This window comes from Lycorma delicatula, chromosome 8 (assembly GCF_047948215.1).
Source record: "Lycorma delicatula isolate Av1 chromosome 8, ASM4794821v1, whole genome shotgun sequence".
Taxonomy (NCBI): Eukaryota; Metazoa; Arthropoda; class Insecta; order Hemiptera; family Fulgoridae; genus Lycorma; species Lycorma delicatula.
The window spans coordinates 58,701,887-58,716,385 of NC_134462.1; the positions used below are offsets into that span (position 1 = coordinate 58,701,887).

General features: G+C 29.4%; 1 protein-coding gene across 2 annotated transcripts in view; it reads right to left on the minus strand.

The window, feature by feature from the left end:
* The window catches only part of LOC142328638 (uncharacterized), a 793,215-nt gene extending 778,932 nt beyond the window's left edge, over positions 1-14,283 (minus strand). Inside the window, exon 1 of one of the 2 annotated variants that reach the window (XM_075372498.1) lies at positions 14,140-14,283. The gene's annotated coding sequence lies outside the window, so the exon portion shown is untranslated. The remainder of the gene's footprint in view (positions 1-14,139) is intronic. The other variant, XM_075372497.1, reaches the window with a different exon arrangement.
* Positions 14,284-14,499: the final 216 nt, after the last annotated feature.

Genomic DNA, 14,499 nt, shown 5'->3' on the forward strand with positions numbered 1-14,499 from the left:
TAACATAATTAAAAGGTTTTCGAAGTTACAAAATATAATAATGAATTGCGTACAAATAAACTCTTATATTAATATAAGAAATAACTTAAACGTGATTTGAATTAAATTAAGTAATTCGATACAGTTAAATAAATTTAAAAACGAACACGTATATACTGATTTAAATGATATCTTTGTAGAATATTATTGTTATAGAAAATAATTATTAGATATAAATTCACAAATCATGATTACCGAGTAGAGAACTAAAAATAAACAGAATAAATAAATAAACAGAATAAATAAACATAATTTTTTTAATTTTTAATTAAAAATTAATTAAAAATGTAATATCGAAACAGATATTTTTACATGTACCTCTGATGATGTTTTAGTGAATGCAAAATTATGATCAAACAGTATATAATAGAAATCTACTTTGTTTAAAAGGGGTGCATAATCAAACAACAAAAGTAAAACATAAATAAATCTTGAAATTCATTTATGTTTCAAAGAGTAAGAATATTATGTTCATTAATTCTATTTTCTAAATACGTTTAAAAACGTATATTTTTTAAATACGTTTTCTAAAAACGTATTTGCATGAATAGCTTGACAAAAATATTTAATTTGTTTCGACACTATTAAATTAATCAAAAATATTTAAAAAATTAAATATCTAAAGCGTTTATATGAAAAATGAAGGTTTTTTAAAATGAGAAATTTCATTTCTCAGGAAACATACATTCTGAATTTTATTATGTATAAAATATGTGTTATTGATTTCTTTTAAAAGCTTGTGAATATTTGTGTTAAGTATTGTTAATTTCATTTAAAATATTCACTTTAGATGTTTCATCTGGAGGTCCAGGGTTCGTATCCCGGTCAGGTATGGTATTTTCACACACACTACAAATCACTGATCTCATCCTCTGAAGAATGCCTAACGGTGGATCCGGAGGTTAAATGAAAAGAAAAAAAATTATTAAACAAACATATTTTCAAAAATAATTAAATTAAAAATTTTTGTTTTAAAAGAAAAAAAAATTATTAAACAAACAATAATTAAATTAAAAATTTTTGTTTTAAAAATCTAGGAGTGTACTTGAGAACTTGAGCTGTAGACGTTCTGAATCCATCGTCCAGATTTATCTTTCAAAGATAAATAAGACTGTGGTAATGGTATGAGTCCCTGGCCATTGTGGTCTCCTCGGGAACGAACGGGCTGATGAGGCTGCCAAGAGAGCGGTAATAAATGGCCTCCGAGTACAATTGACATGTGAGATCTTAGATCTCACATGTAAAATTGCGAGCTCAGTGGAATAATTTCTGGCTGCTGAGTCCTCTGTGATTGACCCACCGGGTTGATGTACAAGACTACACTTCATTTACACTCATACATATCATCCTCATTCATCCTCTGAAGTATCTAAACGGTAGTTACCGGAGGCTAAACAGGAAAAGAGAGAGTCCTCTGTGATTGCATAACATCGGGGAACTGCGTTAACTCAGCAGATCTGTGAGGCGTGTCAAATGGACCGTTCACCATCTGCTCTTTGATTGCCCAATCTTTGGAACCATCCGACAAAACTTAGACCTAGGTTCAGATATGAAATCTCTACTAAACCGGAAAGAAGATAAACGTCTATTGCGGTTCCTCTCCTACAGTGGAATGAAGAATACAATTTAGTGGTTTTTGTCTGATTTATGTATTTTAGTTTGTGTTTGTTGTTGTTACTTGTCTTTTTCTAATTCTTTCTTAAATTCTTAATAAATAAATTAAATATTAAATAAATTAAATATCTTTTAAAAAGTGTAAGACTCATAAAAAATGTATCAAATGATTTGTTTGCAAAGCTTATGAAAAACGTAACTTCAATTAACACCGTTAATCTCATCGAAAATTCTCATCAAACAAATATTCTTTTTAAAACAATATGATTGAAATAATTTCCCCTCAATTAAAAATATATTTCCATAGAAATAATCCTTCTGTAAATTTATTAGCGAGTAAAAAATACAAAAACTTGTCAACGATATTTATACACTTTTCATCGAAAATACATATAATAAATTTAAAAAATTCTTTGATAGCAGTATAGAAACTATAGAACAGTATGGAAGAAACATGAATTGAAGCATAAATTGAAGGTTAACCGTCGGTGCGGTTTGTGTGAACCCCGTGCGAGGCTAGAAGAGGCAAAGCGAGCACCTCATGCGAGGCGAGTCCGCTTATGCTTCCGCTGACACTAACGGGAGCGCAAACGCTAGTCGGTCCGCTTCCATTAGCCGACGCGTTAACGCTAGCGGAAACGTAAACGGACTCGCCTCGTTTGAAGTGTTCGCTTTGCTTCCTCAAACGGATACATACCGCACCGAGCCCGGTGGCGAAGAACGACCTTGAAATTTTTCTTCAATGCCTGTTTCTATACCACTTTCGTTTAAGAAACTAATCTGTTCAATACACAACTTTTTAAAAAAAAAGTTCTGTTTATTAAATATTTAGGATGGGGTTTTTTAAATTGTATTAAAATATCATGAGTTTGAAGTTAGGCATTTAATTATTTATTCGTATAATTTTTTTGTATTTTTTTTTTTAAATTTGTCATTTTTTCCGTTATTTTATAATTTATCAAAAACGTCAAAACAAAATACTGTGCAATCTAAAATAGTAAAATCCTTGTAATAAAAATTGATTTCCTACGTTTTACATTGTATCAAAAACTTCATAGGGAAATAATTTGACGGGTATATTCGGTGCTATTCGTCTGACACTTTAAAAAATAAAATCTGAAAAGGTATACTGACCAGCTCTATTTCAATTTCTTTTTAATATTGTATTTTACCTACACTATGTACAAAATTATCAATGCTAGTATTTTAGATAAGCTTTTATTTGAATCCCAGAAATTTTCGACCGTTTTTATTGATGTGAAATGTAACATCAGCTTCAGTGCTTTATTACCATCAATATCATAGTCTGAGACAGAGTAAAAATTTATTTTTTATTGCGGTGAAAAAAAAGTTAGTTACTGAAAGTATGTAAGCGTTATTTATACGTTTACACCCAATATACATATTGTAAGAGAAATAACAATATGACATATCCAGTGGAACTCACTGCTATGTTAAATTGAGAGAGCCGTTTAAGGCTGCTTTTTCAACTCATCTTCAGTATCATCTTGTAATTGCAATACCATATAAAGTTATTATATCTATATTAAGTTGTCAAGATGTTGCTGAAATTTCCATAACTTAAAACTCCTTCTAAATGTGAGAAAGTTGAATTATTTTCTTCAGTATTAAGATTTATTACTTAAAGAACCGCACATTTTTACGGTTTTTTAAAATATAAAAATTTGTATATGAATTGGCAAAACTTTAAATCTCTACTAAGTTATTATACAATTTCAATATCATAATATAATTACATTTTGGGCTATTTAAAAAAAAAAAACTAACTTCTTTAAAATTTATTTTTATTATTGTGGTAACAGCTGAAAAATATCTTCATCCTGACTACATATTATTAAAAAAAAAAATTAATGATTAAAATTTTTTAAATGGCTAGGTTGAAACAGCAATGATAAAAAAAATTATAAACATTTTTTTAAAACTAAATTTGAAAATGCCTGTGTAAAATAAGAGTAATATTTTTATAGAGGCCACCCTCTTCTTCAAGATACACCACCCTATTCAATAATTTTCCATCCGTAACTCTATTAAAATATACCTATAAAAATCAATTGCCTCTATAGAATACAATTCCACAAGAGAATTGTTTTATAGGAAAAACTACTTCAAGATATAAGGGGAAAGATCACCAACAAATTTTATATATCAAGAATTTTACAACCTGTACTCTAATAATCTTTTAACTCAAGGCTCTTAAAACGACATAAAATGCTTCTTAAAAAAAAAATTCTGAATAGTTTTTTTACATATAACAATACTTTCTTTTTATAGGTTATAATGGAACAAGCGGTAAAGTAATGAATAAACTATGAGAATTAAGAGATTACTAAAGGACAGTGTTTTTTTTTGTAATTATTATTTTCGTTGATTAATCCACCAAATAAGTTCCTTGAGCAAACTAATGTGGGATGAAAGTTTTTAGCGTATGAAAATGCCTTATCTGCTCGGAATTCGAACCTAGGACTTTCCCATAAGAAAAATGATACGCTACCACCACGAGCTCAGAAATTACGCAGTGATATTTGAATAGTTGAAGTGATTAATAAAGTCATTATCAAATAATGTGAGTATTAATGCTTTATTGTGGATGCGCGCGTGCATGTAATGAAGTTGCTGGTTTTTTAAAATTTGTTTTCTTCTCTCACGGGCCGGATCCTGCATTTAAGTATTACACAGCCCAGGGGAGTGTTCTTTACTCTAACGGGCCTGCACGTCTCGGCCCGCCGGTCGGATCTCACTTTGCGACCGCCTCAAATCCCCAGAGTAGGATCCACCAGGCCCGGCTATGCCGTCCCTGGGTCCACACTGGGAGCCGGGGCTCGGGCTTTATGACAGTACCTCTAACGGGAACACCCCGAGTGGGGTATCCCCGCCGGGACTCGGTCTTTTTCGCTCGGAGGTTTGAGAGTCCCCGTGCCTACCGCTAATGTACCGCTACCGTAATGTTGTTGCTGGTTTAAAATATATGTAGGTAACACTTATTTACTATTTATCTTCCTCAGGCCCCTAATATTTTCATAATTTCTTTAAGTATTGTTGGAATCATCCTAAAAAGCAGCTCTCTCATTTGAACCTTAGTTGCTTACATTCGTCGCAGGTAAAATAAAATTTGGAAAAGATAGAGCAAAGCAACCAATTAATATACCATATTATTTGGGGAAAAATAAATTATCTAAACTGTTTCCATTCAGTAGGAGAATTTTTAAAGAAAAAAAAACAGGAAACGTTTTGCTGTAGACAAGTAATACAATTATTAAAATTTAATGTTTAATAAAACTTTGAAATCAATAAATGAAAAATAAAACTGATATATACAGAACAAATATTAATTATATAAATCCTAAATTCTTCGGCCACCTTATGAGAATGATGATAACAGAACTGGAAACAAATACTGTACATTTTCAATCATATTTATAAAAAAAGAATGGAAATAAGTGAACCTTAGTGGTTCAAAAAACCTAAAAGGAATGAAAATACCTGAAGAAATAGTACAAGATAGAACGACGTTCAAAAAACTGGTACAAGATTTCAAGGGTTTGCAAAGAGAAAGAGAAATAAAAATTAACAACGGTCTGATCAGAAGAGAGAACACAAAAATAAAGTGAAATAATGAACTATTGGAAGACCAAGAAAAAAAGCGTTCATATAAAAGAAAAATGTGCTTCATGTCGTCCTCAGCCGACCAGATTCGAAAAAAAAAAGTACAACCATGTAATTATTGAAATTCAGTTTAATTTTTGCTTGTATGTTAATTAATAGATTTGTATAAATACACACTGACTTTCTTTTTAATAGACCTTTATGAGACCTTTAAATAAAATTATATTTAATTTTATAAGAATTATCAAAATATAAATTTAGATTTACATAAAAATACAAAAAAAGTTCAGCTTAGTAAAATTAATTTTGTAAATTGGTAAACTTTTGAAACGTTTTCAGAATTTGATAATTTTCCGTTTGGTATAAAAAAAAGAAGGAAATGACTATTATGGTTATTGATTACACAGTATTGATTACAACTTCAAGTTTCTATGAACAAAATCCGCCAATAAAATTGCCACTTTCTATAAGGTATTTCTAAAAAGAAAAAAAAGTTCATTCGTTTCTTCTTATAAAACAGTAGTAATATAACGATTCTAAAGGAAGGATGTTATTCCTGACCATCAATTCGGCTTCAGATGTGGTCACTGAACAATCGAACAAACACAGGATTGTAAACGTTATCAGCAAGTGCCTAGAAGAGAAGATGTAGTGCCCGGCTGTTTTCTGGATGTCCAGCAGACCTTTGATAAGATCTGGTTTTCTGACCTACTCTATAAATTGAAAAGGAGCTTTTCCTCAATCGTATTACTTGATTCTCATTGAGCTACCTGGACGGAGGTTTTTCCCACCTGAAGTAAAATCAAGACTTGTCTGTATTGTTTGATACTGGGTTGGGTGTTAAGAGGTTGGGGTCTCAGAGTTAAGTTCTGGGGCCGGTTTTATACTCGGTCTTCATTGCGGACCTCCCGACTTCAGAGAACATCACAATTGCATCGTTTGCGGATGATACGGCGGTCCTGGCTGTGTATGCCAGGTTTAGTAGAAGTAGTTTAGTAGTAGAACCTAGGATAGGTTCTACTAAACTACAAACTGCATTGGATCTAACTAACTAACGAGTGGCTAGCTAGAAGAAAGATGAAGGTTAATCTGGTTAAGTCATCCCGCCTGCTAACAGCGTGTGATTCTAGGACAGCATCTGGATCTCCGTCTGACAGAGTCATGTCAGAGAAAAACGGATGCAGCCTAACATTAAGTTCTGGGAGATGTACTGGTTGTTAGGCGAGGGTTATTCAAGATTATCTGGGATTGTCAACCTTTCGAGAAGAACAAGATACAAGGTGAGACTGAACAAACATGTGAATTGGCTCGCGGTTAACCTCATGCATAGCAGCGAAGACGTTGAACGCTTAAAGCGACTGCATATATTAATTATGTAAGTTATCCAAGATTTGAAGAGAATCAGCTACCCTGTGTTGTGCATCTTCAAAATTCTTCATTTCGTTTCGCCACTTACTTTTATTGGTTCTTTGATTAATTTCATTGTTTCTTCGTTTGATTAGTTAATATTTGTGTGATTGATAAGACTCGTTTTAGTGCTTTCTGTGCTTTTTATGTTCGGAACGTTGGGCTTGGATCAATGTTCTTTGAATTCATCTTTGCATGTACTTATTTATCTTTATTATATATTTATGTATAATGTATAAAATATGTATACGTATGCATACATACGATACAGTTCTTTGAGGAATTTCAGTAGAAACCCCTTTCCATAAGTCAATTTTTTTTTGTTTAAAATTTATTTTTGGCCAGTTACATTGGAACCGATGGTAAATTCAACAGTAATTTACGACTGAAAGTAGACGTAATAATAATTTTTTAATTTTCGTTTTGTGTTTTCAATAATATCGGTATTTTCGTTGCCTAAGTTGAATCTTTTTTGTTCTTTGAGAAGAAAGTAATCAATAAACTTTATCTTCCTGGTCTTTCTCCAATTTAGCTTATATAGTGTTGGGGTAAATTTCGTCCTCAGGCTAGGTTTTACGCTGAATCATTTAGTAGTCTAAATGAGGAGTTAGCCCAGAAAAAAGGGGTGTTACGAAGAAGGGCTGCTTTCTTTAGAACCGTAACTACCATGATTTTGGAAGAATTATTCCTGTTCCTGTTTTTATATAAAGAAAAAATGAAATGTGGACACCACATGACATCCTTTTACGCCTACTAAATTAATATACACTTTTTTTTTTTTTTTAATGAAAGTATATAAAATTAAATTTCATTAATAACTTCTGATATTTTTTCATATATATTTTTTTTATTGTTATTATTGAATTGTTTATCGTATTTTTTTTTTACAATCAGAGGTTAATAATTATTAATAAATCAATATGATTCGAACCGATGTGCCTTCCCCTTGTAAGATCCAAATATTTCATTAATTAAAACTTGATTTGGCTATAACTCTGGAAACAATGAAAATAGGTACCACTTATGAAATATTGTTGAAAAACTATCAATGAGGGTTATTACTGCAGTTCTTTTGGATTTTGTTTTTTTTTTACACCTTTGGTTCAGTCGATTGCAATCGAAAGAGAAAGTGCACAACCAAATGTTACAGCAGTCCTATATCCTAAATTTCAACATCTACGGCTTATCGTTTTTAAGTTATGCGAGATACATACGTACGTACAGACGTTACGCCAAAATTTGTCAAAATGGATTGAGGGATGATCAAGATGGATATTTCCGTCGAAATATAAAAACCGAAATTTTTACCGAACACAATACTTCCTATATTTCGTTCAAGGAAGTAAAAAGTGTTATGTAAGTTAATGTTTAATAATGTGGTATGGTTTTATATTTAATATCAATTTGGTATGTAGCATATTTTAATTTAGAAAAAAACTCCAACCAGCTTGGCCTCTAGTCATCGGAATTACTTCGAAAATTACAGAGCCTTCGATGGGAATAATCAAAAAATACATAATAAAGACTTAAATATTTAATTACAATATACCTACGTATATAAATATAAATAGATAAATTGATGCAAAGATTATATATTGGTTTTTAACCAATAATAATATTCCCTAAAAATATAATTCCCTATTGAATTAATTCCTTATTGTACAATTCCAATTGTTTTTTATTTTATTTAATTTTTATTACTATTTTCTTCTCTGAAAACCGAAAATAATTATGAAAATAAAAATAGTATCAAATTTATATTTTATAATATTATATGTTAAGAAATAATTTTATCTTTTGTACCTGTAGTTATTTATGTATTGTCTAATCGATAACACTAGTATTTTATCTATGACTAAAATCTAAGCCATCAATATCTAAACCTTTTAAAGTAAAACATTCGTGCTTTTAAATAATAAAGTAAGTAGTTTTTAATCAGTCTATTGTAAAAATTTCTCTTCTCATTAAAAGAGATTGTATTTAAAAAAATCTAGGTTGTATATGTTAATACTCGTAAAATAGGTTATTAAAACTGAATTTTAGTAAAAGGATTAATAGAAGCCTAATTTATGTTTCTAATTATGTTAGATCACAAATAGAGATATTCTAATTAAACAAAACCAATTGTGTAACTACGTTATGTGCAATTGAATATCAATTAAGGTTTAAATTATTAATTTATGTAAACCGTAATTCTGCATTTAATTAATTAGTAGAACAAATTTATAATTTAAATTAATTGTGTCCAAATTTAATTTTTGAGGGTAGAACGCTAGATAAATTATTTTGGCCGTATTTTTATTTCTTAACTTATTTATTTACAATAGGTTTAGGCAATAAAGAACAAGTAATAAACACTCATATATACAGTTGTAAAATTAATGAATATATATTTAAATAATTTCCATATTAACAATAAAATGAAAAGCAACGAAACTTTATAAATATACAATAGTGAAGGATACGAGTATGTAACCAAAGTAAAAATCTACAACTACGAGTAAATGTACATTTTAACTGTTAGAAAAAAACCATCAATAACCGCAGTACAGGAAACAATAAAAAAAGTACAAAGAACTATAAAAAAAAGAGTATTTGGGTTTATAAATTAACCATATACTGAAAAAAAAAAAATTGATGTGGAAACCACTTGACTTCCTTGTACGCCTATTAAATTACATATATACATTTTTTACTGCGCAACATTTAAACTTATTTCATTTGAAAGTGAGATAAGATCCTCAAATTTTTTAAAGTGGACAGTTACTCAACTGCTGAAATATTAGTTTTTATTAACAACAAATATTTACACAATTATTAATTCAACAATCTTACATGAAATATTAGGATAGAGTAAAAGTCTCTTTGTTATTCATATTACTAGATCAGTATTATTTGTATCTTGGGTGAGTTGATGATTAACAAAAGTTTCAAATTTCTGGTGTATCGTAAAAAAAGTTAATAATAATTAAACTATTTCGTTTAGTGAACTTCTGTATACTGGTTACAAATGTTAATTTCGAACTTACGGTGTACAATATTCAGTTTTTATTATTGGATTATTTGGTGAATAATCAAAAATGAAAAAGAAATATTTATATAGAAAAAAGAAATATAACACGAAGAAATATATTTCAAAAAACGACAAGAAGATGAATGTGAAGAGGAAGAAAATGTTAAGAATAAGAGAAGATGATAAATATAAAGACGAAGAAAACGTTAAGACCAAGAAAAGAATAGATGTTACAACAGTCCTAAATACAAAATTTCAACAACCTATGGCTAATTGTTTTTGAGTATGCGAGATACATATATACGTACAGACATCACGCCGAAACTAATCAAGATGGATTCAGGGATGGTCAAAATGGATATTTTCGTTGAGATCTAAAAACCGAAATTTTTCGCAATCATAATAATACTTCCTTTACTGCGTACAAGGAAGTAAAATGCTGATAACAAAGCTGTAATACTTTCCTATTTATTCTTACACAAGTAAAATGGAAAAATATTTGTGCATTAAAAAGGTACCAAGCATTTTTTTTTTTGGAGTGAGGGCAATTAATAATGAAGTTTTATTGTAAAAATTATAATTAATATTTAATTTAAAAAAAAAATTAAAAATTTTAAAAAAATTAGTATTTTTAATTTTTTTTACTTCTCTTCTCCAAAATCACCTTTAAAAAAATTTTTTTTTTTCTATGTTCACAATATTAAATGGAAGAAACTAAAAGAATGTTCTAGAAAAAATGTACAACCAATAAAAAATTACATAAGATTAATTGTTAGGGGTAGGGGGTGAAGTATGATGAAATTTTATAGTAACATTATTACTAAAAATTTATTATTTAAAATTTTAATAATATTAAAAGTTTAAAATTTTAATAATATTAAAAGTTTAAATAAACCAAAAATGTTGTAAAAAGTTAAAAAAATCGATATTTTTAAACTTTGATCGTTTCCCCACCATCAGTGTTGCCCCCAAAATATTTTGTTTGGGTCATTTGCACCACTACTACTACTCCTACGTCCTGGAATACATTTAAAAAATACGGTAAAAAAAATATGGTAAGATAAGCTTGTACTTAGCTTAATATAATGTGGAGTTTACAAATTTTTGTGAAAATTGACTCCCAACAATCCCCTGGAGATATTGACCACAACATTCTACCAACAAATTGACCCTTATACACAAGTCTGAAAAATATTTCATCAAAATCGGTTTATCCCAGGCATGGCCAACATACGGCCCGCGGGACGGATCCGGTCCGCAAAAAATTTTTCAATATAAGCAACTGAATAATGGAAAATACGGAAATTTAAAAAACTTAACACGTCACATTAGTTTTTTTTTTGTTAATTTGTTGTACTAAATTATTTACATTTATTCATACACAAATTCGATAATAAAATTTGGTTTACTTAAATGAATTGTTTTTGTAGTTAACTTTTTTTTATCATTTAATATTTCGTTCGGCCCGTGAAAAGAGTTTTCTTTCCAATTCAGCTTGGAGGCAAAAACTGTTGGCCACGCCTGGTTTATCCAATAAAAAGTTATTAAGCTTCAAACACGCCAACACACGTACATACGAATTACAGTTATCAAACATTATATTTCTCACTTTTTTGTTTTATTTTCGAAATTCCAGGGTTATAAAACGTCAAGAAACGAAAGAAAAACCCATACCCTATTTTTCGACTGATTACCATACTTTTCTTCTTGTAGCATAGCACGAGAGCTATGAAAATAAAAGTAAAAAAAAAAATCTAGTGTCTATCGAAATATCTGAAGTACGTGTTCACAACGGAAAGAAGGTAAATTTCTTGATTGGACAAAAAAGCAGGAGAAGAGTTTTTATTATATCAGTAAAATATAAGCTGTGTACGATGAATATTTGTCCAGGATGCATTAATATGTACTGTAAAGAATTTAAAAATTGTTTACTTCCATATAGTATCTTAAAAAAGTAGTATAAGAAAAATAATAAAAGTTGTAATAAAATAACTATGTAAAACATTCTTCAATAAATTACTGTATAATCCGAATAACATGAGAGTATATCCGGGTTTTTCTACATGATAAATAAAATATAATTTGTTGAATTTATTTAAATAATCATTACTAGCTAGCAAATTTGGTGGAAAAATTTAGTGTGGCAACATTGAGTCAAGATTCCCTTTCTAGTTAGTTAATCACGTATAAAAAGAATGTCCCACCATCATTCTTGTTATTAAATATACAGATGATCTTTTCCTCTCAACGGGAATAATAACACAATATTTGGAAAATACTGTAGTCTTAATTAACAATATCGTTTATTTAATACCAACTATAACAAATTCAATGAGTAATGAAAACTTAGACTTAGTAAAACAATAAAACCCTAACGAAAGGAAATACAAGCGTAACAATTAGTAACTTATACATACATTTTATATAAAATTAATATTGTAAGTAATTATAAAATATGACTTCATTTACTTTTAAGTTGGAAGTAACAGTAGTCATAAAAATAAACATACAAACGTATTTCCGAAATTAGTTTACTGTGTCAATTTATATATTTAATATTGTATTTAAAGATATTTACCTTGTTTATTATTTACTTTCATAAAATTTTACACCTCGAGTAAGAGAGTGGGAATGTGTGTGTGTGTGTGTGTGTGTGTGTGTGTGTGTGTGTGTGTGTGTGAGTGTGTGTGTGAGAGAGAGAGAGAGAGAACGAAAGAGAGAAAGAAAGAGAGAGATCGACTGTGTGTGTAGATATTACATGAAATAAAGTGAATTGAATATAACTTATTTTCTCTAGAGAAATAAGATTCTTTTATCGAATTATTATGAATAAAAAAGAGACAAAAATTAAAAAAAAATAATTCGTCTATAAATATCTCTAATTAAACAAATTAAAAATATTATAATTATAAGTTAGTAACATTACATTAAATATTTTTTAAGCTTAAGGTAAATTAATTTTTTTAACAAAAGAAAAAGAAAGAAAAAAAGCGTCAATATTGATTACATTTAGACTATGGTTACTGGCTGTTTAATCATAATGGAAGAAAATAATACATCTAGGATAAATTTAATTTAAAAAAATCTTTTATGTGTATATATATATATATATATACACACACACACACACACACACACACACACACACACACACACACACACACACACACACACACACACAAATATATATATATAGAAAAGATAGTTGAGTTTAGGTCGCATACGACCACAAAAACTGAAGTGCACGTGTATAAACAATGACATCAGAATTGATGGGAGAGCAGTATGACAATAACAGACAACTCGTCTATTACGATGGAGTAACGTAACAAACACAAGGTAGTCTTCTCTTTGCGGTATTGAAATGTCTATACAGAAGACATTATGTATATTTACGATACAAATGATGATCATTTTAAGATAACATAAACAATTGGAAAATTTACTTAGAACTACTGAACCCAGAAGTTAACAAAAAACAAAAAAAAAAAATAATTGTTGTTGAACAGATTTATGAATAATTTCACTCAGTAACCTAAATTACGTAATAGTTGAATTTATGTAGCTAAAGTAAAATAAAATTGGTAACCTATTTTTTTTTTATCATAGTAAATATCGTGTACAACACCTTTTAATCAAGCACATGAAAGTTCATAAGATTATACCTAATTGAAGAAAAATTACTACGAACTTTTCATATTTCGAATGTTGTTGTTTTATCTCAATGTTATTTAAAACACATTGCATCGTTTCTAAGATATTTAAAATCTAATAATACATAAAAATAATAATAATGATTCAGAAAATTTTTCAAACTTTTATTTTGTTTTATATGTATCAAACAGAAATTGTGATTTTAGGTTTTTATTCAAACGTTATTGAAATTTTTATGATTTAATAAAAAGTTGTTAAACTTCTCTTATTAATCCGGATTTTTCTCAAATTATTCTGTTTTGGGAAAATTCAACGTAACAGGTGAAGGAATTAAAAACAGAATTACAAGGAAACGAAGACAACACTACTAGAATTGGTTGGCAAGCGAAGCAGTATGTGTTACAGCCTTAATAAATAACAACTGTAGTTTTTAATACATAAAAATAGTTTTGTAAACAAACTTTTTTATTTTTCAATGACTTGCCCGTTGGCATTTTTTTATGCACTGTGAAACACTATAACAAGTTAACCTAAAAAAAAGTTAATGAAATGAAAGAAACGAACTATCAAGTATATATAGTATATATTTTCGGCGGTATTATGTGTAACGTTAGAGAAAACAACATAATAAAATCGTTATTCTGTCTAAATATTTTATGGCTACAAAAACATGAGCTCGAGATAGCCTTTTCAGGGCGTTGTATTAAATATTATTACATCATAATATACAAGCAGCAAAATATATTAAGAAATTATTACGTAAATTTAAAATTATAAACGTAACTCACCGTTACAAATAATACAACTCTCACATGTCTCCACTTATGACGTCACTTGCTTGTTATCACTACAACAACTGCATTTAGGGAGAAATACAGACTGGCCGACGACTACGTTAACTGCCACCTTGCCAGGTCGCGGGTAACTGTGAGCCCCTTGCTTGTTAAGATGGCTGCCTCCGTCCGCGCATGCCCCGCGTCTGGTATTGATGTCTACTGACGCTGCCTCGCCTATCCACCTTCAGTACCACACATATTCGTATACCCTTAACACAGAGACTACCGACAAAAATGTTGTCATCTGTGATCTTGTTACCGCACGCACAAACTCGGCGCACACCCACAACACCGATATGTATCCGACTCTAC